Below are 25,778 nucleotides of genomic sequence, written 5' to 3' on the forward strand. Positions count from 1 at the left end.
AGCCTCTACAAAATTTCTTGCAATGCAGGGAGGAATGCATCTCCACCTCCTCCCAGGGCTCGTGAGGAAATTCCTGAGGGAGATTTGGGTAAGTTGTCCTTTTTTAAAAAATTTTCAAATAATCCAAATATTAAATCCTACATTATAAATTAGCAATAAAATATACATTCATTGCAATATTAACACACAACTATGTTCCTGTATTCAGAAGTTTAACATTTACATATGTGTGAGTGTATGTGAGATTGTATATAGATTTATCTTTAAAAATAGGTGAAGTATATAATTGGTTATGTTATATTTCGCATATATAAAATTGTTATCAATATCACCGTTATTTACATGTAATAGTAAACATATGCTCTAAGAAATCACAAGCTGTGCATACATCAACTACATGAATAACAACATAATTCTGATGATCTATATGTTCCTCAACATTTAGGAAGGCAAGTTACTCCACCACCTCCTGAGGAAAATCCAGAAGGAGATCTTGGTAAGTTGTCCTGGGTTAATAAAAGTTTGCATTCATATATAAATATCATTTTTTTTAAGAAGTACATGAAAATAGGAGTAATAACATTAACAAATTTCATTGGCTATTTAAAATATAAGCTAGGAATCATACTCACCATACAGAACTTATAATATTGTTTACTAACTGGTAGATTGCAATCATTATTGATATTAATAATGTGATGTTATTCCCTTTTGATCAATCTCATGATTATCATTCCTATGTAGAAATGAGTGATGAGCAGCATCCTTCTCCCGCCCCATCATCCATCCCAGCTTTGGAGGATGATAATGGTATGTTTATTATTTGATATTTCACATAGAGAATGCATTAATGGTATTGGATTTTAATGCATATATACATATTCCTATTATTAAAAAGTATTGGTTAGTAGTGTTGTTTCATTACTTTGTAGAACATAATGCATTAGTTCATATTTTAAGCAAGAACTGCCTTGGTAACATTTCATTTTAATGCATATATGCATATTTCTATTTATATAAATATTGTTTAGTACTCTTGTCTCATTATTTTCCATTACATTATACATCTAGGCCTGATAGGAGCACATTTCATTGATATTTTATTTTCCAATTCTTCAATTTCTGATAAGGGTCAGATTTGGGTCAACATGACATGACTAAATTGAATTAGGCCTAAGGCAGGGATTGCAAGAATCAACATTTAAACCATTACTAATAGCTTACATGGCATGATTCCTGACCTTTGCAGGCTTACCTATGCTGTGGACAAAGGTCACCATTGTTTTGTGGAACTTCTCCACAATGATACATTGTAGTGTGAATATATGCCTTTGTAAGATATAATAAACATTGCATATTATACATCAACATGGGTTAAATTGTTTTCATTGTTATCTAATTGCTTTTTGGTTTTCATTGCCATGGAGTTCAGCAAGCATGCTACCTCATTTGTCATCTCATTGCTGCCAGAGGGAGGGATGCCTTGCTTGGCCATTAATTGGGGAAAATATCCATTACCAAATGTTGCTACTGCCAACCTGCTTGACCTTCTGTGGCTTCAATTTAACAAACAAAAAAGGCCAGCATGACCTGTTGTATGACTTACAGAATGTTCACTTGTTCAGTTTAGCTAGTCACACATCTGTCAATGTTGTTCACAAAAAATTGAATTATTTTTTTAATTTAATAAGTGTAGGCTTAACCATAACATTGTATGCTTTCTTCAGATGTGGAGAGAAGAGTAGGAAGGATGGAGACTCAGGTTTCCAGTCCTGGTAATAGCCGTGAGTATCAATCTGCACAGGATATTAATGAATGAAATATTGCTGATTCAAAACCAGTACACTTACTTATATATCATTTTCACAGATATGTCATTGGAGCAAAGAGTCCAGGCACTGGAGCAACATATTGCGATGTTGCCTTCTCCTGAAACTTGTACGTATTGTTTACTCATAGCCCTTTTTTTTCATGTAGAATAGAACGCAATGTGTTGGTGAGTATTTAATTGTTAAATTTGTACTGTTCTCCACAGTCAGAAAGTTACAGGAGGAAGTGGAGAACCTGAAGACCTGGTTTGCTGCCCACACTCTGGCCAGTCTTGCTAGTTAGAATTGCTGTTCTGTTAGCAAAAGTTTGTTAATGTTAAAGTTGTTACTGTTGTTAGTTGTTTAAAGGTTTTATGGTTTGCAATGTTATATCACTTACAAAAAGTTAGTTGTTGTACTAGTTTTATGCCAAGCCAATGTTTACAAGCACTGCTGCACTATGTCTACCAAAGGTGGTAGATTTCTTGTTCTGATCAAACTGTGTCAATGTCTGGTTAAGACATGTCACAGACCTTGTTTCAACAGCAAGGTTTCAATTAGTTAGTTTGCTATCAACGTAAGATTTGTGGAGCACTTTGGATAGTGCAAACAGTGACAGCACTACCTCTATTCCAAGCCAATGTTTAAAAGCACTATTGCACTATGTCTACCAGAGGTGGTAGATTTCTCGTTCTGATCAATCTGTGTCAAATGTCTGGTTAAGACATGTCACAGACCTTGTTTCAACAGCAAAGTTTTAGTTAGTTATTTTGCTATAAAAGTAACATTTGTGGAGCACTTTGGATAGTGCTCACAGTGACTGCACTACCTCTATGCCAAGCCAATGTTTACAAGCACTGCTGCACTATGTCTACCAGAGGTGGTAGATTTCTTGTTCTGATCAAACTGTGTCAATGTCTGGTTAAGACATGTCACAGACCTTGTTTCAATCACAAGGTTTGAGTTCTTTTTCCTATCATAGTAAGATTTGTGGAACACTATTATGTCTAACAGTCTATGTCAATCTCAGGTAAAGACATGTCACAGACCTTGTTACATTACTGATGCTTGTTGTTATGTATATGTCTCCATCTTTCTTCCTAAAACTATATGAATGGTTTGACAGGGTAAAACATGTTAAAAATATGATATAAACATATAAACATTTCACTGCGCAGAACCATTGTTACTTCCTTGGTGCCAATACAAATGTATATACTAAGTACTTTTTTTAAAAATCTTACTGATGTAGTTGTTTAATAAAGTTAATACTTTGTTCCTGTAACATTTTCACCAACATTGTGATTTATTTTTAGTGCATAATAAATGGTACAACTGTTGTCTCTACATTCCGCTTCTTTGGGTCTAAATGAAGTGTTCATAAAACCAAACATAAAACATCTAAATGCTACAGCACACAAACTAACACAAAATTGTAACACCTATGCTATTACCTATACTCTAGTAATTTTTCCCCTTACATCCGAAAATAACTGACATGCAGTTACTAATCATAATGTTAATAGTACATCATGGTGAAAAAGGTACAGGCTTCTTAATAACTCTAGGAGCCCGGAATTTTCTAGAAATTTCCAAGGCATTACTTGGCCCGGGGTTGATTGATTGATCTTGTGAACACTGTGATGTTTTGTTTTCTATTGGGCCTGCATCTAATTCATTCGTAGGAAGCTGTTGTTCTTTGGTTTGTACATTTTCAGCAACCTTTCTCTTTACACGCCTAACAATCCTGACTGGCTTTGACTCTCTCTTTGCACACTCCTCCTTGTATGTATTGGTAAACTCCTTTAAAACACCAATCAACTCCTTGAAATTTGACCTTGTTTCCTCTAGATATAATTTTTTCCATTGCATTTCTTCCTTAAAATGCTCATTACTGTTTTCCAGTAGACTCTCCATATTTTTCCTAGAGGTTTCCATCAATTCGCGCCCCAACAGTTCATAATTCGATTTCTCCTTTTTCCGCCTAATTAAACAAAGCCTCTCCGCGGGGGTGAGTGATGCAATTTGCCTTGAAGAGTAAGTTTCTGAAAATATAAAAAAGTGAAAAATAAAATAAAAAAAATTATTTTTTTTTAAATTTTTAAAATTTTAATAATTTTTAATTAATTAATTTTAATTAATAATTAAAAATTTTAAAACTTTAATACTTTCTATGAAATTATCAAATATCATTGACAGTAATGAATATGATTGCAATTATTTAACATGGGTTCTTTAAATATTCAAAAAATTATTAATTATAATAATTTATAATAAGTGGAAAGCAATGTGCCTTGAATAGGAAGTTGATTAGCATTTGAAATGATAACCCTCCCTCTGTGAGGAAACATAGCCATGTTACTCTCTGTGTGAATGTCCCTCCCTGCCTGAGAAGAAAAAAAGGAAAGAAACTGGCCATGCCATACATTGCAGCAAAGTCACATAGTCACGGCCTCTGCAGAATGTAATCATGGAGTTTGTAATGAATCTGGCTTACTATAAACAGCAAGCATTGGTCCTGGTGTTGGGGGGAGGGGATAGCAATGTGCATTGAATAGGAGGTTGATTAGCATTTGAAATGCCAACCCTCCCTCTGTGAGGAAACATAGCCATGTTACTCTCTGTGTGAATGTCCCTCCCTGCCTGAGAAGAAAAAAAGGAAAGAAACTGGCCATGCCATACATTGCAGCAGAGTCACATAGTCACGGCCTCTGCAGAATGTAATCATGGAGTTTGTAATGAATCTGGCTTACTATAAACAGCAAGCATTGGTCCTGGTGTTGGGGGAAGGGGATAGCAATGTGCATTGAATAGGAGGTTGATTAGCATTTGAAATGCCAACCCTCCCTCTGTGAGGAAACATAGCCATGTTACTCTCTGTGTGAATGTCCCTCCCTGCCTGAGAAGAAAAAAAAGGAAAGAAACTGGCCATGCCATACATTGCAGCAAAGTCACATAGTCACGGCCTCTGCAGAATGTAATCATGGAGTTTGTAATGAATCTGGCTTACTATAAACAGCAAGCATTGGTCCTGGTGTTGGGGGAAGGGGATAGCAATGTGCATTGAATAGGAGGTTGATTAGCATTTGAAATGCCAACCCTCCCTCTGTGAGGAAACATAGCCATGTTACTCTCTGTCTGAATGTCCCTCCCTGCCTGAGAAGAAAAAAAGGAAAGAAACTGGCCATGCCATACATTGCAGCAAAGTCACATAGTCACGGCCTCTGCAGAATGTAATCATGGAGTTTGTAATGAATCTGGCTTACTATAAACAGCAAGCATTGGTCCTGGTGTTGGGGGATTGGGATAGCAATGTGCCTGGAATGTCCCTCCCTGAGGAGAAAAAAAGGAAAGAAACTGGCCATACACTGCAGCTGAGCCACTGAGGAAAAATAAAATGTGGAGTTCAGGGGTTAGGAAAGATATGCAATGGACTAACCGCTCGGTTGAACAGGCTGAAGGTTCGGAAACTCAGGTTCATCTGGCTCCCCATCACCAGTAATGGGCTGTTCAAGGATGCACTCTCCTGTTTGCACAGTATTATCTTCCTCAGAGCCAATTTCAGTCATGTCTTCGTCTCTTTGTTCCTCTACAGAAGTCAAGTTCAAAACAAAGTGTTCTTGAACTGCATCTGCGGAATGAAAAAAGGGTGGGTGGTACAGTAATTCATGAAATGAAAAAAAAAACTGTAAAACAATTTTGCAATAATGTTACCTGGAGTGAATAGATCCTCAGAGGAAACATCAGGTGTTGAGCTAAGAACCTGCGTGTTGGGCGGCATTTCCGAAGGGTTGGTTTTTTTCTCAAACCTTAAAGCATTTCCCCCTGCTGCTCTTTTCGCTTCAATGCTAGTGTCTCCAGCAAAGACGTCCTGGAGTTCACGGAAAAATGGAAAATCAATAGCTCCCATTCCACTGGTCTTGGACATCTGAACAGATTTCTTATAACCACGTTTCAAAGATTTCGCCTTCGTTCTACATTCTGAAGCAGAACGATTAAATCCATGTTTACGTAGTTGAGACGCAATTTTGTCATACACACAGATGTTCCTGTGGTTTTTGCTAAGTTGCATCTGCACTGTCTCTTCTCCCCAAATAGCAATCAAACATCTAGTCTCATCTACTTTCCAGCTAGCGCCCCTTCCTCCAATTTGTGTTCTGTCTTCCATAGCTAAATTAGTTTCAAGGAAACCAAGAAAAAGAGGCTAGAGCAAGCACAAGTTGTCTTCACCTCAAAAGTGGCTTCAAAAATGGCTCTCGAAGTTTTAGGCGGAAATGGGGGAGGGTGCAAGGCAGCAAAGGTGCTAATTTCTCACCTTTGAAGCACTGCTGAAATGTGTCCCCATGGCAACAAGAAGTAGCCCTTTCCCGTCATTTGTTATGCCAGGCATGGACCAAGGATGCTGAAAACAGATACCCATCCCCCGCTTCCCGCCGCTACTGCTTGTAACTCCCCCTAAAGGCTTGTCTTGAAATACCAGCAAAGGAAAATTTCTTCCCCCAAACCAAACCGCTTGAATTGCTTCCTACCCCCCTTCAGGCTTCAGTTATAAATAGAATTGAACTGGCCAAGCAAATAAAATGAAAACCCTCCACCTACTGCATAACTTTCCACCCTCTACCGTCTTCAGTAACAATAAGATAAAACATCATCCAAAAAAAGGTATCATGATTGATGGTTACTAGGTAGCACAGCGGAAATTTATGGCTACAAAAACCAATAACTATTTATAGGAGGATAATATTACCACCACACAGCATAGGGAAGAAAAAGAAGCCGGCAAGCGCCTTTCCGAGAAGGGCCAGCTGCGCTCTGTTTGACAGATGCAACAGGCGCTTAGTTAACAGGGGATCCAGGCGCTTGAACGATTCAGGGATCGAGCGCCTCTGGCAAAAATAAAATATAAAAAAAAAATAAAACGAGTCCTTACCTTTCTTTGCAAGATCAAGGCTTGAGCAACGGACAAAGGAAAGATGGCGGCGGTCACGACGGATGGGGACAGAAAGGGCAACTCCCCCAAGGACAGCCCCCATCGCGGTCCGCTCCTCCCATCCATCTAACACGATTCCAAGGCTGTCGTTCCTATTTAAATACTCCGGTTCCTAACTCGAATCAATGGAAAAATGTAGGTCGGACCCTAGTGTTTTTTTAACACACGTTAAATGAGGAAGACTCGATTTAAATTTTTATCCCGCTCTACGATTCGATTTCTACTGGGGACGATTGCGGAATGCTCTAGAACCGTTCTAGGTTTAAATCGGATCCTAATAGGAACTCCACTCCTTGGATTCGATTCAGAAAGCGGGGTTTCACCTAGTGAGAACAACCCCAATGTAACTTTTTTGTCTGGATGGCTGGGAAATAGAGCTGATGCTATGACAGAGTGATGTTACATGGAAAATTGAGATGGGGTAACTTGATGAGTTTAATAGAAGCATTTACATCTGAGAGGCAAGGTGATATAGTTCTCCTTAACGTAATTTAGGGGATGAGTAATAACAACAGTTGATAAGTCTGCAGACTTGAAAATCTGTGCAGGGGCGACCGTCATTAACCCCAAAATGGATCCCCCACGAGTTCCAAGGGGTGACTGTATATTAATACTTGATTCACTTTCTGTAGGGAACACATTTATTAATGTCTAGATATAATTTTGATTATTAACAATTATACCTTATAGAAAGGAGGTTGATTATTTATTGTATGAGAGGGATATTGATGGATCTTACAGTTTAGTTTAATTACTGTTGAAGAGAAGATTGGAAACCACTTTTATCTCTCTCTTCTTTTTTTCTTTCTCTTTGTATTTACTTTTTTCTCTCTCTTGTATTTTTTCTGTTTTTTGTGTTCTAAAATTATAAAGAAAAGTGATTCTTCTTTAAAGTTCTGTGCATCAGTTTGAGTGTCTATCATATATAAGCCTAAAAGTAACAGACTTAAATGTAAAGTATATTGCAAAAATCTTCAGTTACCTCACAGTTCCTATAGTTTAAAGAAATATTATTGGATGTACAGTTAAAGAAGCTCAAAAGATTACATAAACTGTACTGGCTCTGATTTTTTTAGGATTTTTTAAAAAATCAATTCACTATTTCCATTTTTCTATTTATGACACTACACTTTAGTTTATAACAAAAATGGCCATTTTCATTTTTTATAATGAAAAGAATTCATCTTAGGAAATTCAACAGGAGTGATAACTTGCTATGCTTGTGGAGGTTGTCTGGAAAAATATCAAAGCAGCCTCTGTCCCATCCACAATCAATAGTAACATGATCTTGAGAAAGCTGCATGATGTGATGTTTCTGACTGCATATTTTACAGCTTTTCATCTTCGTAGGTGCCTGCGTGAGGACATCATGGTCCAAAGAGTTGCAATTTATTCACATCTTGATTATGGTGGAATGCTTTAATACCAGCAGCAATTATGCTTTAGTATGATTTGAGTGCATGAGTGTGAGAAATACCTTTATAAAAATGGCTTTCTTCTGCTTGTTACAAGTTCAATTATTACTCTATTTAGCATAGTTTTATCTATACCAGCCTTTCCAATGTGGACATTATGGCTGGGGATGATGTGAATTTCAATTGAGGGTTGGTCCACACTAACACAGATGTAAATGCATTTAGGGGTAGCTGTGTTGGTAGCAAATCCAATAACATCCAAACAATGATACCTTTATTGGGCCAACCAAATTGCACAATTACATATTGCAAGCTTTCAAAGTCACACTGGTTTCTTCATCAGGCAAACAGGAGAAATAAATTTAAGATGTTAGTCGTAGGCCTGCATTTTGTGTTTTAAGTCTTAATTCAGATGTTTATAAAGAGCCCCAGCATTCTGCTGCCAAATTGGCACTGTTTTTCCAATCCTGTCAATATGTGGCTATAGGACTGCTCTCCCCAAGAATTAATTAATTGGTATATTCTGCCAATTAGCTTATTAACTAAAGATTTAAAATGTAGATTTTAAATCAAAGATGAATGTAAATTAGTGCTATTGCATAATGCTTCTTAATTGTCCCATATCTTGATCACTGTAATGCTAGCTTTGCTAGAAGCAGAAGATGTGTTCAGTTGTTACCATAAATTTTCCATTCTGTGGCATCCACGACGGATTTCTTTCTCAGGGAAACAGCCTACCATTATTCTCTGTAAATAGGAGTTCAGCAGTACATATATAAATATATATCTTTACAACATTACACTGTAATTCATTTATGTTGGTCAGTTCCTTGCTCTCATTCTCATAAAAGTCTGAACAAAATGACAACTTATAATTCAACTTATAATGAGTAAGTGTAGTAACATCCTGCGGTTGTGATATGAAGGGGACATTTGTACATTGTTTGGTGAGATCATTTATTTTAAAATGATTTTTTTTCACCTAATGGTCTTACATATTTGTGAAACTGGGGTGTTAATTTTCACACTACACAATTATAGCAGTATGATTCCCATTTAACTGCCTTGGCAACATCCTATGGTATCCTGTGGTTGTACTTTGGTGAGGTAAAGAAGGTCTTTGGCTGAGAATTCTAAAGACCCTTCTTTAAACTGCAAATTCCAAGATAGCATAGGGTGCAGCCATGGCTGCTAAAATAGAATCATAGTGTTATAATACCTGGAAGTAATTGATTTGAACACAGTTGTGGTTACTTTTCATATACAGGATTACATTGGAAGACAGCAAGCTAGAGCCTTTTCAATACCAACAGAGCATAAAATTGCACTATTTACCCCTCATGCTATGACTAGATCAGGACTATTCTAGGCCCTGAGATTTCAGGCCAAAAATTTGAAACCTGAAGATGACCTCTAGTGATGTTACAGGAGGTGGACCTTGGTGATACATTAAGTAGGGTAAAATATTCACCAGCCAAACCTACACAAAAACAACAACTAAGGAAGAAAATTATGAGATCCATTCCCCTGTGAAGAGATTCTTCGCCCTCACTCTGAGAACTGGAGAAAATGATCTGGGCCCTGAGACTCAGAACCAGGCCCTGAAATCTGGGAAGCCTAGAGACAACAGAGGTAGCAATGATATTTAGGCAGCAGTTCCAAGCCAGTCTAGTTGCTCTCCACGTCATGGACTGGAATGGTATCTTCATGTTGGGTTATCCTTTAAACCAGCTAGCAAAGGGGAACTGTGTGTGTAAGTGGGTAACGGATACTTCCTACACAGGTGTGTAAAGGGTACAACTGCTGGCACTACTCTGTATGTTGCCTTAATTGAATTCTGGACTAAGAGAGACTCCACAAATGCTGTCATCTGGGATATAAACTAGATTTTATTGCTAGCTCACTTTTCTTTTAAGCAAACAAATACAGCAACCCAGTCACAGCATAAAAAAAGCAAAAAATCCTGATGACCTCTATATCTAAAAGAATGCACATCATACCCTAATTAATTCACAGTGAGGTAAGAGGATAATTTAAGAAAATAATCTCTTGCTATAGACTTATTTAATAATTCATAGACTGTTTTCTTCAAGCACCAAATACAGGCAGTTGTCTTCAACAGCAACCTCAAATTAGAATTGAGGCTGAGTTCTTTTCCATTGCTTTTTGTTAAAAAAAATAAAAATTAAAAAATCAGTGAGTTGGAAGAGTGAGTAGACAGTAATTACTTAACTATTTGCCTTCAAGTTCTTTTGCATTTCTAAAATGCCCTCCTTCTCAAGTTGCTTTCACTCCAGGGGACCAGGAAGATACAAAACTCTGTATCCTTTCCTTGCATTTCTATTATTTTTGTCTTAACTCATCCCCACTCATGTAGTTTCAGCCTTGATAACATTTCTAGAACAGTGTCAGATGGCACTGTTCATTAGCTGGGTGTTGCAGGAGTAGTAGGATCAGATTAATAAGTTTAATATTTCTCACTTTGATTTAGGGAGCAAAACACAGAATGCTAGAGAAAGCAAAAATAATGTTAATAATGCATAGAAAGCTTTTTATAGACTGAAGCTTCAAGTTTGGGGGAATGTGATTAGTGTTTCTGTTGGAAATTGGCAGTTTTGGGTCACTAACCTAATCTAGCATGAAGAAAATGAGCGAGTAAAGAAGGGCAACCATGAAGCAAATTTAAGGCATGGATATTTGAAAAGGAGACTTGACTATATCAAGTATAGAAGATTAAAAGTCTCAGTGTCACTGTTACTCTGTCACTGTACTTGGTCATTATGTGATAAAGTAGGAGATGAGAGTTAAACAAAACTATAAGTAATGAGGCTTGCTTATCTTCCACTCACTAAAGAAAAGGTTTTAGAAAGAAAGGTTGTTTCAGTTTTAAGCATGTCCATACTCCCTAACATTTGACAGATGAAAACTGGAACACATGTGGTCAATCACCATTAGACAGTGGCCAACATGGCAAAAAGTATTAATTAAAGGGGGACATTACATGCTTGGAGAGGTTGCAACATTTTGCTTTTGCCTGTATCTACAAGGAAGGGAAAGATTCTAACCCTCTTCTCTTCTTTCCCTGCTGACTGAATTAATTGCATACAAAGTACTTTTGCACTTAGAACTCAGTTTGCAGCAACTGGAGTATGCTAGGAAAAGGGGGAAAGTGGGAGGAAAAGGAACTGGGACATTTTAAAATAAGTTGGAAAAGTGGAATTGCAGAGTGGCCAAATATTCAATAATTAATCAGGAGTAACTGTCATATCAGGACCTTTGGAGCATTGTTAGCACACCCAACATGCCCCGCCCCATGTTGGCTATGGGGTCTTCATATTTGAATATTGTAATATCTAGAGCCAGGAATATGAAAAACCTAGGTAGTATCTAAAGCAAGGTTAAATGGTTGTTCTGGTCACTGATCCAATAACTGGAAAATGTCTTAAATACCTGACATTTTCTCACATTTTTAAGAACTCATAAAATCTATCTTCTGAGCCAAGTAGAGATTTTTCAGGGCATACTGCATCCTCCTCAAAAGCATTAGTCACCATTTTTCACTATGGTGCAGTAAATTTAAAAAAGAAAAAGGTACCCGTGTTTTTGAATCTTTATACACACACACACACACACACACACACACTATTTTTAAACTTTTTGTTTAAACTTTGTAACTATTGCCTGCTTTTTTTAAATTCCTTTGACAGATGGCCTGCTTTCAAGAGCATTTTCTTCACAACTAGAATGTCAATATTTTAGCAGTTTGAAACCCACTGTTTACAATTAAGCTTGTCACTGTGCAGGGTGAGTTCTTCAGAATTTCATGTTGCCTGCACTTTGCTTCCACTGCTGTGCATTTATATTTATACTGAGAGTTCCTGTCAGTCTGTTTATAAAATATATTTGGATTAACAGGTGATCTATATAATTCTACATTCCATATGGTGTGTGGCACTATTTTCTCACTTTCAAAATGTACATTAGGGAAACCACTGTTCTTTAGACTGCACTATACACTAGAATTTATCTTTATTCCCACCAGATCTCATCTAGAAAGGAAGCCTTTTTCAATTATTTTCAGTTATTGTTTTCACCGTGTTATCAAGTCAATAATCTGATATTTTCTCTCTCTCTCTCTCTCTCTCTATCTATCTATCTATCTAGTCACATCACTATACTGGATATCTCATTTTATGCTCTGAACCTACTGTTTCTACTTTTGAATTACCAATCCAAGAATCACCCAGTATTTCTGAAGGTCATGGCACATTTGAAGGGCTGTGAAAAAAAATCTGAAATAACTTTATACATTGGTTCTCTATCTGTGATAAATCCTTTGCATGTTGGCATCACCCAGCATAGGCTGGTGGCTTCCTTGTCAAAAAGGTAGTGATTCTCTGGTCCAGGTTTTAGTCCAAACTTTAAAGAAACTATCCAAGGTGCTAAACGCTATCTCCCAAATAGGTTCTAGATATGGCTTAGTTCAATGAAAGTTTTAACTAAAGCCTGGAGCAGATCCATTGCTTTACTGACATGGAAGCCATCATCCTCCACTAACTCAACTCATATAACATTGTCTGTTAAATTAACTGATATATTTGATTTTATGTCAGTGGCTTGGGATAAGGTAACTTATGCTCTTTGGATGCATTGTCAGCCAGTGAGCTGGCCTGTTCATTAACTAAAATGACCACCTGCAAGAAAGTGATGACAGGAGAAAATCATAAAAGGTTCAAAAAATCAAATGTTTTGTGATGGCACCATCTGTTTACTTCCAATACCCTTCTCTCTCTCTTCTTGAACCATGTTCTTCAACAAAAAGGAGTGATGAAGTAATAACCTATGCTCCAAGGTTTTTCAGCTCTCCACCTAGCACCTCAGAGTCCTTTTTGACATGTTGAAGTCTATATTTTGCAGCATCATTTGTTCTCAAATGGATCAGAAAGAGGGGTCAATAGATTTGATGAGTCTAGTCAATGTTTGTTTCATCTGGAAGACGCTACAACCCTAGAGACATTGTGTCAGGCCCTTACACCACTGTTTCTGCTCCTTTCAGCATGGAACTGCCTACCATCATCACACTTCTCTTCTTCTCCTAATCAAAGGGAAGCTTGAAACTGATTGTATATTTCCAAAGGTTCAGCATAGATCCAGATAGTTCTGCTCTTGTGTTTCACCCTCTTCCAAGTATTTGCTTGCTGTGTTTCACAATTTTGCTCTTCCTTAGATGTATTCCCTATATATTATCTTCTCAGTAGAGCTTCTCTGCTCTGTTAAAAAAGACTCCCTGATAAGTTTGAATGCAGTTATGTGGTTCTCAGCCTATTGTACTTCCATTTCCATCACTGCAATCAACTTGCACTGGCTGCAGTATAGCTCCTCACATCAGGGAAGAAGAGAAACATAGCACATGTGTTGCAGATCATTGCAGCAGCTCCCTCACAATTCATGTTCAGTCATCCCATGTAGCACTCTGCACCTTCTCAAACTTCCCTGAAAAATGCCTGCTGTCCTGTACACTGAGCTCCAAAGAATGAAGAAGCAGCTACCGTATATATTCAACTGTAAGTCAAGAAATTTATGACCCAAAATTGCCCCTAAAAGTTTGGGGTAGGTTTATAGAAGGGTCAACTGATCAGCAGTGCTTAGAAGGATCCCAAAGCAAGCAAGTCTGACACCCCAATCTCCCTTGAACACCAATTCCTTCCCCCCTCCAGTCTGTTCTCCAAGCCTTGGTTTCCCAAGGAAAAAGTCTCCCATTTAAATCCAATTGCTTTTCTTTTGCAAGCCTTGGTTTTCCAAGGAAAAACATCTCCCATTTAAATCCAATTGCTTCTCTTTTGCAAGCCTTGGTTTCTCAAGGAAAAACCCCTCCCATTTAAATCCAATTGCTTCTCTTTTGCAAGACCTGGCTTCCCAAGGAAAAATGTCTCCTATTTAAATCCAGTTGCTTCTCTTTTGCAAGACCTGGCTTCCCAAGGAAAAATCTCTCCCATTTAAATCCAATTGCTTCGCTTTTGCTCCCTTTTGCAAGACCTGGCTTCCCATGGAAAAACCTCTCCATTTAAATCCACTTGCTTCTTTTCTCAATCTGATGTTAAATCCTCTCCTCCAGCACCTGGGAATTGGTTGGGAGAGGTCCAGAGAAGGAGGGACGGAAGTGGTATTTCCCCCTTTCCATCCTTCCTTATAGCCCCCTAAACTTTACCCTCAACTTATTCATGGGTCATATCAAAATCCAGGATTTTGACCCTGAAACCTTCCCTCGACTTATACATGAGGTTGACTTATACATGAATATATATAGTATATAAAGCAAGTGGCTGCTACATCCACCCCTGGACAAGGTAGTAACTCACTTATTCTCAGGCAAATGCATGCTGTGCTTGGGGAGAGTACCTGGCCCCAAACAGACAGCTTAGTCAAACAATGAGCCTTAACCATAAAGACGCAAGCTCACCTTATTGTCTTACACCAATCTCATGCAAAATTCCTGTTGTCCTTGTCCTGTTAGCCAAGCCCCTGTTTGCCACCAAGAGTCATCAGTCATTATTTGTGTGTACTGTGAGGTGACATGAAAGTCAGGAGTGTTGGAAGTCATTGCTGTGCAAATGCAACATTGTGCCAATGTGTGGCCACTGCTGTTGATTTATGTTAGTAGGGCTGTAAGTTTATGTGGGAACCCTTTCTGTTGCTGAAATATAACAGTAGGATGTCCTGTCTATCCTGAATTCCTAGGGTGGGACCACTAGAATTTTTGCCTAATAAGTTTCTTCAGTGGACACTGCTGTAATATCAAAACAGCCCTGGTGGCTCAGTGATTAAATGCCTGTACTGCAGCCACTCATTCACAAACCACAAGATTGTGAGTTCAACACCAGCCAGGGGCTCCAGGTCAACTTAGCCTGGCATCCTTCCATAGGTCGCTAAAATGAGTAACCAGCTTACAGTTTATAAACTGCTTAGTACATTGGTAAGTGGTATAAAATGTACTTGCTATTGTTATTGCTATCTCGGGGGGGGGGGGGTCACAACATTTCTGTTTCCTTATTAGAAGTTCTCTTGTGTTTTTGTCCAATCATTTCCCCACCAAAAACATGTATTAGAGCTAATACACTCCAAATGGTTTAATGCATTTCCATTATTGAATACATTAAATATATTTCCATTATTAACTGCAGATTGCTTAGAAGGAGGCTTGAAAGGAAAGTTCAGTGACCTTTTAAAAAGAAGAAACTCAGCTGGTCACAGATCCTCAGCCTCTCTGAAGTGAACCTTTCACCGTAATGTCTTCCACTCGCTCAGTTTGGCTTAAAAACAATCTCATTCACCACGGTAATGGCCTGACCCAGAACTGTAAGTTCTTATTCCTACAAACCCTCAAGCAGAGCCATATTGACAGAAGAAAATGGAATATTCAGAAAAGTAGTTAAAGGTTCAGCTGCTTATCTAAAACCATTTCAATTACAATAGCTAGATGTCATATTGTATCATGTCAGTATTATAAATGCTATGAAACCTTTTCCAGTTTAGAGATAGCCACTCCATTTCCTGAATCATAGGGACATTAACTATACAGTCAAATTCAAATATCTCTTCCATGTCTTAAAACTAGAGGAGGGCTGGGATGCATAATCATGTAATACCAGATGAATTTAGCCATTGTGGCATTCTGGCAATGAGATGGATTATCTGGCAACAACCGTTGTCACTGCTCGCTCTGTCATCTAGGATTGCCAGGTCAGCATCTCCTAAAATTTCAGGGCCAAGTGCTTGTCTTAACTTGTCCTATGACCAGGAGAGAACTGAAAACATCATTTCCAGAGGCCTTAATCTGCAGTTCCCAGAGCCCTGATGTGCAGTTTGGATGGGTGCTGCCAGGCTTTAAAAAAGTGGTCTTTGAAGTTATCTTTTGACATTAACAATGTCAGCACCCCAATGTCCCCATAATGCATCCTGATACCTCTATATTTTTATATGGCACATCTGGAAGCCAGCATGTGATTTTGAGGTCTTTAAACACACAAAACGTAGTACATGAATGAGGCACATAGACCCTAAGAAGTGTGGACAGCTCAGGTGACAAACATAAAGGATGAAAGGGTTTTGCTAACAATGCAGTGCTGCCCATCGCTCTCTGCATTTGCTACTGAAACATAAAGCAAAGGATGGGTTCTTACCAACAGATCAAACAAGACCACATTCCTCCTATACTCCCCACTGTGTTTGCAATTGCCTTTCCTGTCCATACATTTGGGATGCCTTAGATCCTTTCACTACTTTTTTTAGTCAATTGTTTAGTCATCAGTCAAAGGCATAGTACAAACCACCAACAAGCGGCGTACCAGTGCCAGCATTAGAGTTAGGGAGTGCACACCACGTACACGCTCCCTAAGCCTAATATGTCATGGTGACATAACAATGGCGGTGCCCTGTATACATGGGCACCGCCATTGTTACATAAGCACCATGCGACGTCCGCACAGCACACTAGTTACACCACTGCGGTGTAAAAAGAACCCGCTTTTTGTGGGTTCTTTTTCCACCAGTGAGAAGCCACGCAGTTTGACTGCTGTGGCTTCCCTCCGGTGGAAAAACCACCGCCACCAGCCCAGACCTTCAAGAAGTTATATACTGGGCCAAATTGACCCTTTCCCACCTTCTGGATATAAAAACAATCCACCACTTCAGAATCCCTTTTTTGGTCCTTCTGAAGGGCTGTTTAAGCTTTGTTTCTCATGAAACCACCTTTAGTCTGGGCCTAGTTTTAAGGTATAAATAAATAATCTCTTTGCACACAGTTGATCTCATAACTGAGCTCTGTGACACAGACTCTTGTATGAGCCACTCTTGCTTTCCATAAACCAGTGTTTGGGACAGGTAGATATCACTCTCAAACAAACCCTCAGTCTCTGATCCCCTTTCACATTTCCTTTTCAGTTAGCTCTGGATGCTGGGTGTTAGAGTGAGTTATTCTTGTGTGCATGTTCTTTCATATTTCTTCCAAATAAAGGTTCTCTTAGTTCACCCATGCCTGGAGTCTCTATCCATTAGTACCAAACTACAGTTTTGGAGATCAGGGTTCAATTCCATGTTCAGCCATTGAAACCTACTGAGTGACCTTGAGTGAATCACACACTCTCAGCCCCAGAAAACCCTATGATAGGTTTATCTTAGGGACACCATAAGCTGGAAATGACTTGAAGGCACACAACAACAAAATGAGGGGGGAACAAGCTTGTTTTCTGCTGCTCCAGAGACTGGAACACGGAAGAATGGATGCAAACTGCAGGAAAAGAGATTCCACTTCAACATTAGGAGGAACTTCCTGAGAGTAAGGGCTGTTTGACAGTGGAACAAACTCCCTCGGAGTGTAGTGGAGTCTCCTTCCTTAGAGGTCTTCAAACAGAGGCTGGATGGCCATCTGTTGGGGATGCTTTGATTTAGATTTCCTGCATGGCAGGGGGTTGGACTGGATGGCCCTTGCAGTCTCTTTCAATTCTATGATTCTATGATTCTAGTCACCTGTCTGAAAACAAACTTCCATGAATGCTCTTTAGCTATTACATTCTAGAATCATTCAGATGTGTACTCAGCCTGTTTGTTTCTCAAACTGTGCTTTCGAATTGTTTCTGCTGAGATGCACAGGAGGAAATACTATAATATTCTCAAAGGGTCTGACGGTTACCTTTCTGCTGCAGTCAGTTCTCAGGGAAGAAATGTTAGTCACTTTTATTATAGTAACTCAATGCTTTGGAATTTTAATATATCATGGAAGGGGGAAAGGGCAAAAATAAAATATATTTGAACGTGTAAAATATCAATAGATGATGTCATCAGAAAAAAAAGAGAAGTGTTTCTTTAGGTGAAGCTCTTGAATAAGGGCAGGACTAGGTTTACAGAAGGAGAGTGGAAATGTGTAGGTTTCTGAATATTATATTATTATCAATGTTCCCAACTATAATATCTTTAAAGAAAACACGGTTTCCTTTATAGAAGATGCTGTTCTCTAACCCCAAAAGTGCAAATTTTGTGCAGAATAAGTCTCAAACCTTGAAAATTCCTATTAATCAAGGATTTCCACGTATCAGGTTGCCCAACCCTTAAGAAATACATTTTAACCATTTTTTAACATTTTAAAATATTATTTCCACCCCTCTTTCTAATGTTCAAGCTGTAAAACACATACACACTTTATTGGCAGCCTCAAGAAGAGACTGGCATGCACAGTAAGTGCGTGTGTACCTGAATCTGGTTTGAAATTGATGCTAGTGCAGAATACTGCAGTGGATTGCTCTCCTTTGCAGATAAAACATGTGTGATGAAAGACATTCATTGGCTGCCAACTTGGTAGTGAGTCAGGTCCAATATACCCTTGTGTGTTATGTGTGTGTGTGTGTGTGTGTGTGTCTTCAGGTTGTCTGTCGAACTATTGCAACCACATAAATTTCGCAGGGTTTTCTTAGGCAAGGAATACTCAGAGGTGCTTTTGTTAGTTCCATCCTCCGAAATATAGCCTACCTGGTACTCATTAGTAGTCTCCCATCCAAGCAGGTTGGCCCTGCTTAGCTTCCGATATCAGATGGGAACTGGTGCATTTATTTATTTGTATGCAGAACTGTCCAGTCCCCACCACACTTTTAAAATAATAACAAATATTTTCATTGTTGTAAAATGCTACTAGGAAGCATATCCTATGAACATGGACAAAGGAAATAGCATTAACATTTCACATTGAGTATTCTTTTCAAGTTCTAATATATCATCATGGCATCTTAGAAGCAAACAGTTAAAATACAAATCCCTATGACATAACACTCAAAAACATCTTGGCTGAATACCCTATTGTGTGAGTACACAATACTCTGGCTTTGATTGATTGAACCGCTTGTACATAAACAACTCCACACTGTTTTGGTCTGAGTTTCTGAGACTTCGATTTAGGTTGCAATTGTAGGCATAGCTACAAGTCAGTAAATCCTATTAAAAGAAGTGTGAATTAATTCAGAGTAATATGCTTATGATCACCATGTTTCTGTCATATTTCTCATAGCTATGAATTCTGGCAATGTTGGGATTTTCCACTTTACATCCATATTGCAGGTCATTGTGGATCAGAGCAGCTGCACCAGACCCTTTAGGAGGCCTGGCAGCTAGTTGGTTGCCTGGCAACACAGCAATCCCTCCCCTCAGCTGCAATTGCAGCTGCTAAGGAGAAGAAGGCATGGAGATATAGAGCCTTGGAGCCAGCAGATTGTGGTGGAAACATCCAAGGAGAAGTAGTTGCAGAAGATCTTTCATTTTCCCTTACAGCAAGATCCCTCTAAGGAGACAACTAGGAGGCAGGGTAAGCCAGGAGCAGAGCAACGAGCATACCAGCCCCTCCATCTGTACCAAAGGGGAGATTCAGCAAGGGGTAAAGTAGATGGTTGAGTGAAGACCTGCTGGGAGAGCTTATACAAGCAGGCTTCCTTAGAGTCAGCTACAAGTCTGAAATAGACCCCTTGAAACAAGAACAGCTATTTCTATAATGCTGATTAGAAGTACCCCTACCAGATCTGAATTGGGTACTGCACTAGTGTCCAACCTCTACTGGTCTATTCTCTACTCTACACTACTGCAGGGACAACACCTGGGGTCTGATCTTTTTCTACTTGGGACTGGCCCTTCAGCCACTTGCTGAGTCCAAATGCCTGGTTCTGAAACAAAACACCAGCAAGAAGGGCCTGAACCACAAATGACTTACCCATGTTAGGGAAGCACATTCCAGCCCTAGGAATGTCATCCTGTGACAATTTTACCAAGCTGGATCCTCTTAACAACTTAAGATCAAGAATGATGTGTTCCAGAGTTAAATTAATGAGTTCAGTGGCACATCCAGGGATACCTAACTATTAGTCTTTGTTCAGTCCAATAGACATCAATCCTTGGGTAACTGTACAATGAGCTAGTCTTGATTTTGCCATTTAACCTTGGAGATATGGGCATGATAACCATCTACCAGGTCATATCAAAATCAACAATAACAAGTTACCCTTACATTTTAAACAATAACATCTGACATACTATTGAGCTAGAGTTATACATTCCTCATTGTTCATTGTTCATGATTACAATTGTGGAGCTATTGCCAACATTGCAAATGCCCCATCCCCACCTACCTTAGCACATAGCAGCCAACTGAGCAATGGAGTTCTCTTCTGCTGGTGATCAGGGCATGGCAGAATGAAGTTTCCAGCCCTCTCCCACCAGTGGTCTGTGGTGTGACAATCAGAATCTGGGCCCCTGTCATAACTATCACCCTGCAGATCACTGGCAGAAGGGGACTTGAAATATCATCCTATTTTGCCCTGGTCACCAGCTTAAACAGACCTCCATTGCTCAGGACCTGAAGAAAGATGGATGTTGCAGGGGTTGGGGTCATTGAATGAGGAGAATGTAATGAATTCCTCCCTCCACTATCACCAAAGAAAGGATATAACTTTGGCATATGGGATACAAGCAAATTATTTCTGTTCTTCACACTATGCAAGTTAAAGTCATAACTGAAATGCCAACAATAGTTAATCCAGTCTTATATTTTTACTCTTTGAAAGACAAATAGTAGGATTTTGAGGATTGTTCAGCATTCATTCCGAATACAATTCTTTAGGTATTATCCTTTTCATTTACTCAATGATAGGCTTGTACTCAAGCAAAGACAATATTATCATTCCATGATATAGAGGATAACCCCTAGGGATGTTATAAAAATTGGGATAACTAATGAAATCTCACCATAATGTTTCTTCTTCACATTAACTTTATGAATCCATATGCATCAGTAACATACAAGATCCTTTGCAGATGAAATAATGATGCTTTCCAGTGCCATTAAGATTCTATCATCTTTACTTTGTTAAAAACAAACTGTCCACGATATTCAATAATTTCAAATGCAGAATGAGATGAGTCTTTTATTCAGCACTAGCAGACACCAAATCTCCAAGGATCTGTTCTGTTTCCAAATATGCCATAATGCATCTGTTCCATGCCTTTTGCGGAGAAGTACTGAGCTGCACCAGTGCCACTGTAAATTTTAAAAAGAGACTTCCATCATCTTGTTTTTCCAAATGCATAGTAGCGTGTCACCCTTTTCACCCCTTTAACTATTTAGAGTCAGGACATTAAGTTCTCATTTTTTTAAAAAAGTCTTTCTTAATATATGTTTAATCTTCATTTAAAAATATGATAATTATATAATTTAGATGCATTGGTAAATAGATCAAAAAACTTTGTCATAATCTGTCTTCCTGGAATAGAGTAAACACAAGCTAAATGTCTGCTTGTATACCTTGTTGCCACAATTTATCGTCCTACATTTCCTCTACTGGCATAGGGTAACTTCCCCTCCCTCTGCAATTCCCATGCCCATGTAAATCTGCTGTGGAGGGAAGGCAAGATGATACCAGTGACTGTAAAAGAAGGGGAATTGGAGGATGCCATTTTCTTTATCCACTGGGAGAAGCATACAACTCTGATCAGGGATCTTCCTACAAATGGAATGAAAGATAGGACAGAACCACTGTTTTATGATGTCATTGTATCTGGACGTGTCAGATCCCCAATCCAGAATCCAATGGTACCAGTCTATAACAGAAGGAAAATCCCATGGTAGAAACCAACATGTAAACATTAAGATAACCCCCCTACAGATCCTTATGAGTATGCTTATTTCATTCAAAATTCTCTAATATATGTAGAAATCACCTTACCTAACTGGGGGAAAATATATTTTCAAACCATATGTGCTGCCATCCTTTGGCTGGATTTAGACATCCACACTCTTACATTAGGTGAAACCAATCAGAACATTTAATGTCAAATCCTAAATATGTCTACAACTCAAACCTTCAAGTGTGGATGGGAATAAAGTACCATGTTATTATCTATTGCTATAAACTGTTTTGAGGGCCTTCTACTTGTGTTTTGTAAAAAACAACAACCCTATAAATATAAATATGAAAAAATGAATTATTCCCTCCTCCAGTTGTACTATCTAGAATTTAGCAATAGCATTTAAATTTCTATACCACTTCATAGTGAACTAAGCACTCTTTAAGTGGTTTACAATGTGTAACAAGGTGGGTACTCATTTTATCAACCTATGAAAGGATGGAAGACTGAGTCAGTCTGGCTCCCTCTGGGATTGAACTCACAAAATTGCGGCTGCAGTATCGGCACTGTGCCATCAGGGCTCCCTTTTGCAAGGAATCACTACTGTTATGCTGTGGTTTTCCATGCATCCCCATAATGGTCCTTCTAACTACTGGGAAGACATGTAAAATTACAATATAGCAATAGAACTCCACATGGAAAGTAGGTCTAGGTGGTTGTCCACACTGGCAAAATAGAGTGACTTAAATTAGAGTGACTTCAAATTACCTTGAAGCTTACTGTTCAGATGACACACGGTGTTGAACCGAATGTAAACTGACACAAAACTGCTCTCTAGAGCTAAAAACTGGAACAAAAAGAAGCTCTGATACTCTGCTTTTATGTGGAAAATGCACATAATCATATTGTTGTATAAACAGCACAATGCAAATGTAGGAAAGCCCAGGTGGTGTGTGGAAGAGGTCTTGAGCGTGTACCCTAGAATTGGTGAGGGCACCATTGCTTGCCATATGGTTTTTCATTTGAGCATACAGGCACATGAGTGGCCAGCTGCACCATCAACCCATCGCACCATCAAGCTATGACCCCATGATGCAAAATTACAGCAAACATGGCAGGTCTTCAGTAATGCAATGCTTGTAATTAAAACATACACAAACCAGATAGTCCAACAGGGGGTCATGGGATGAAGTGAGCTAACTGGGTATGTATTGGGAGCCTCCATGAATGTGCTTTACCAATGTGTCACCAGGCACACAAATGCACTGTACAGGTGGTGAATCACTCATGTGACTCTGTGGCCAGGCATCCAATGAAATGGCAGCTAGGTGGGAAGAGGGAGGCAATTCTGCTTTCAGGTGGTTTGTTCATGTGATGATTCACATGCATGATGGGGAGGCAAAAAAACAACAACACACACACAAAAAAAACCCCTAAGAGGTGCAGCAACCCTAAGAGGTGCAGCTTGGGAGTAGACTATGTGAACAGCAGAGTTTCCAACTGGTTTGGAAAAATATGGGATCGGCTTGGTTTTCCCTGTCTTCTGAGCCCCTGAATGGGATCATTCTGACTTTTCTTATTCCCTTGATCATATTGTCTGTTTCCCAACTATTACCCATTGAATAGTGCCCCAATACACTTTAAATGTTGTGATTGTACTGTTCTACAGTTATTTGACTGTTCTATAAGATGTCTCACAAGATAGCATTTGAAATAGTTATTCAAGATTGACAATAAGATCAATACAAGAGGGAAGATTTCACTTGAGTGGAGTCATTCAGTTCCTATTTATTCCAGAGGAGAACAGGATCTCTTAAATCTTTTCTCTTACAAACAACAATGGAGCTTATGTATATGGATGGTTCCAGCTAGTGATGGGACAAGGGGGGAAATAAAGAACAGTGTTTTGTTTGTTTGTTTGTGGGTATTTTTTTTCTTACAACATAGAACACTTGAATTGCTGTAAAAGCCCTGAATTTTTTTCTTGGGTCCTCCCAACACTCCTATGTACACTAAAATGGTAAACTAGCTTTCATTCTTTTTCATGGAAGATGAATGGAAACTGCAATCAGCTTAGTTTTCTTTTTCACTAATAGATGTCAACTGAGTGCCAAGGTCTTTACATCCGTGTACCTACAAATGTCATTTTGTGTTAACTTCTGGATCATTTATTTCCCATTCAGAGAAATACAGTTCAGGTCTGAGAGTTATCACCTTTCTCTCCACTGTCCATTCTCTTGCTCCCTCAAAATATTCCATGCTTTCTACCATGTGTGGTACATCCTTCAGATCCCTGCCATAGCCCTTGAGTTCCCTTGTCTTACCAACTTATCCAATTTATCTTCTCAACATAATGTTAAGTCATGAGGGTAGAAGAAAGCCCAAGATGCCCAATGATGCCTGTGTAGCTACTTGCTCAGGTATGATCAAGTCTCTTTTTAAGTTAGATTTCTTAAAAAAAAACAAAAACAAAGGAGGGAGTTGAGTTCAGTGCATTTAAGTAAACCTGTTTGCTCAAAATAAAATAGTTTATGTATGTGTACTGGGTGGGGGAGAAATTAAATTCCCAATTTGAATTTTGAAGTTGTATTCAGTTTGCAGTGCTCAGTGGATGAAAATACTTTGACCAGGAAAACTATGAACAATACTCATAGTTGCAACACAAAATAAGTCTGAGACATTTAGTAGTATAGAAGACATACAAAGGGCTGGGCAGACAGGCAGGAAAGAGCAGCCCAAGTCCATTCTGGCTGCAAGCAAGCCAGAGCCATGTCAACCACACAGCCCACTCCCAAAAGTGGGTCACTGCCACAGGACCCAACCTGCACTGTCATGATTATCCCACCTCTTTTTTTGGTCTAATCCAAAGGACCAGAGCACAGTTTCAGTGCAGCTTCAGGCTTCTTTGGAGGTATGCATTGTTTGAAAATCATGCCTCCAAAGCAGCCAGAAGCTGCTTTATTTGGCCTATCTGTTTCAGGCCAAAGACACTCATACTGATTGTACATCCAGTGCAACCTACAGTCATTGGATGGACTTGGTGACTTGCCAAGCTGAAGCCCTCTGTGCTGCGGATGTGTGCGTGCATTGCTCAAATGAACTACTTATATGCGTAGGGAGAGGCAGGATAGTTATTATTATTATTATTATTATTATTACTATATCAAATCTTTAATGCAACTCTGTGTGCATTTGCCATTATGCTAGCCTAATTGCTTCAACTCTGTATAAAGTAGACTTCTCATCATATAGTTAATATGGATACTAATGTGGATCTGCATCCACTTCATAATGTTCATGCAGTCCCACGAAAGAGATTGCATGTTGTAACGAAGCCTTTCCTAGTTGTGCCATCCACTTATGTGAAGGCCCCGTCTAGTCAACCTTCACCTAACGCTGCCACCAAATTATGTAACGAATAACCTTTTTTTGTGGCAAGCACTTGGGGCTTTTGTTATCCCACCACTGCCACCCGTGTTCTGTAATGTGAGTAGTGTGGTATTAACTCAAGTCCAGGTGTGTCCTTCTTGAATCAAACAAATAAAACTTTATTTACAAGAAGGTTTAACAGTGTTGGTTTTAATATGATATCTTATGTAATTGTTACTTTTAATTTTGTTACAGTTACCATTGGGTTTATAAATCTTTATCTAAATCACTAGTTTCTTATACCTAAGATTCACTCATTCTTTCTATTAAGTTCCTCTCTTAAACTTAGACCTAACAGTCACCAAAGCTAACACTATCTCACAGGATATCACACTCCAGCCACTCCCTTTCCTAGAGTCCTGGAAGTGAAATGGTAGGGAACCCTTTCCCACTCAGACTCTACCCCTAACCGTCCTTCTCTATTCCTGGAATCCTCACTCTCAGGATTCCAAGCCCCAATTAACTATTCCCTCAGGAACT

The sequence above is a fragment of the Sceloporus occidentalis genome, unplaced genomic scaffold, assembly GCF_023333645.1.
Source record: "Sceloporus occidentalis isolate IW3139 unplaced genomic scaffold, rSceOcc1.0.p SCAF_2, whole genome shotgun sequence".
In the NCBI taxonomy this organism is placed as follows: domain Eukaryota; kingdom Metazoa; phylum Chordata; class Lepidosauria; order Squamata; family Phrynosomatidae; genus Sceloporus; species Sceloporus occidentalis.